Here is a 2443-nt window from a genome sequence, read left to right as displayed (position 1 = left end):
CAGCCTGCACAGTCTGGCCAAGCAGGGCGCGTGCGCAATAGCAAGGCCAGCGCGCGCAGCCTGCGCCCTCCTCTCCCCGCCTCAACTTGGCCATAGCAGAGCTCATGCGCGTCCTCTGCACGGGAGCGGCTGGGTTTGCGAGTGACGCCCCTCCCCCCGCCCGCCCGCGCTTCCTGCCTGGGCGGGGCTGGCACGGGTTAGGCCGCTGGCGCCGCAGGCCACGTGCCAAAAATCTAGGAGACCAGGTTCTTTGGGTAGATACGATCTCTTATAGCAGTACTCGGTCTGCCTGATAAAAGAGACTGCATCTACCCAGAGAACTCCTTCCCCTGTCCTGAGACCAGCAGGGCTACAACCCATTAGTATAGCAGAGACTTCCTCTGCCTGTCGAAGGCTGTTTCCGTGCCAGACCGTGCAAAGAACCTTTTTTCCCGACTATTTATTTGGTTTAATAAAAGATCACATCTACGCAAACACAGGGGACTGGTGCCTCCTGAGTCTGGGCGGGCACCAGCCCACGCCACCAGTGGCATGGGCATAGCTGGTGAGCACTGTGCTGCTATATCAAGGTAACCCAAAGAACCTCACCTGCATAAATACAGCACTGTGCTGCTCAGGCTACCCAGTATTTCCCTCATAGCGTTGTAAAGGCCCTCGCAGAGAGCATCCCTGCCCTGCAGAACCAGGCTGGGGGAGAGCTGACAGGTTATCTACTGACAGAAGAGGAAGGAAACGCACAAAGTGGCCAGACCACAGAGATGCCCCCCAAGCCATTACTTAATCTGGAGACAAATGTGGTAGGGGAACAGGGCAAATCAACAGAGAAAGGACCTTGTTCTGTAGTTTTAGTCCCCATCATGAGATTCAGGCTGGGACAGCAAACCTGAGAGAGACAGGCCTAAAGGAGAGATGTAAAGACAGAAAATGGAGGGTGAGGGTAAGGGTTGTTCCCCCACAACAGTTGTTCCTAGTGCTGCAGACCCTGTTGTGTTTTGGGCTCTGTGACATGGCATCATTTTCTGGTGTTTTATTGTACTGATAGGGCAGGTGTGGGCTCATTTGAAATCCCAGTTAAAAAGTGTTGTGCCAACTCTATTTATGCTACTATCACTGTATGGATTATGTTAAGCTGGCTGTGTATATCTCTATGGTTTTGGATGTTTTAGCCAGAGAACAAAGTAGGAAGACAAAATGTCAAACAAAGGTGCTGGAGCACGGAGGACTGACACACTCAGGACCCGCCATCAAGAAGAGGAGGTTGTGATGGCTTGACCAAGTCAGGAGAATGGGAAGACACCGTATCCCCAAAAATATTTGATACAGTGAGAGATTCGAGGCGGTTCTAGAAAGAAGGGTCGCGCTCTGTGGCAGTACCACAACACATGCAAAAATGATAAGTTGTTTGACATCAGCATAGAAAGCTGGGAGGAGCACGCAGAATCCTGTCCAATCTGGAGGGAACATTTGGTACTGGGTGCAGCTCACCATGAAGCAGCTTTGATCCAGAGGATGGAAGCAAAGTGAGAAAGAAGGACATAGTGTGCTGTTAACTTGGACTCCAACTCAGACAATACATGGCTCTGTGAAACTTGTAACAAGTTGGGTCACTTTCAAACTGGGCTTGTCAGTCACAAGCAGATTCACCAAGCACCTGACTAGACTTCTTAGGCGTACACCATGATCCAGAGGATTGGTGGTCGCCTAAAGAGCCAGAGAACTCAGAGAGTGGGCAGAACTCCTAATGTCAGGTTTGACCTAGAAACCACTACACATAGCCCAAGCAAAAGTCTCTGTTATGTAACTAATGCCCATCTGCAATGATAAGGAGGAGACAGTTTTAGATAAAGGAGGCCTGAAAACAAAAGCAGAATTAGTGGACTAGGGCAAAGAGCTGATTTAAATATTAAGAATCACACCCCTAGGTGGGGAGAAAGTATGCTAATGAAACATACATGTATGGAAATGAGATACATAGCTAAAACACAGGTATAGAGACATGCTCAGTAAAGAACTCCTTGCGTCACTCCCTTATAACCAATTAGCAAACAAGAATGCTTATGAAGGTCCAATACTCCTGTATAAAAGATGCTTAGAATTAAGAATCTGTGTGCTTGTTACGTGAAATTATTCCGCTTGCACCTTGTATTGCTAGCAATACATCTTTATACTTTCACCCCTGGTATCTTTATTGGCTTTTGCATACCGGGCACAATCCCAGACTTGAGCTGGGGCTCAACAGTTTTTGGCGACCCAGATGGGACTGCCTTAGATAACTTTGCCCGGACTAGCTGACGACCAGACACAGCTCTTCCTTATCAAATGTCAGGCGCGCCCCGGGATCTCTTTTCCCGGTGAGACTTTTGTTTCAGGGGGAGCTGGATTGCTGAGGCGTCAGTAGCCTAACGGTGCAAAGCCATAGAGTGAAAGTACCAGTAACAGGCAC

The sequence above is a fragment of the Alligator sinensis genome, unplaced genomic scaffold (genome assembly GCF_000455745.1).
Source record: "Alligator sinensis unplaced genomic scaffold, ASM45574v1 scaffold465_2, whole genome shotgun sequence".
In the NCBI taxonomy this organism is placed as follows: domain Eukaryota; kingdom Metazoa; phylum Chordata; order Crocodylia; family Alligatoridae; genus Alligator; species Alligator sinensis.
This window is presented reverse-complemented; position numbering follows the sequence as displayed.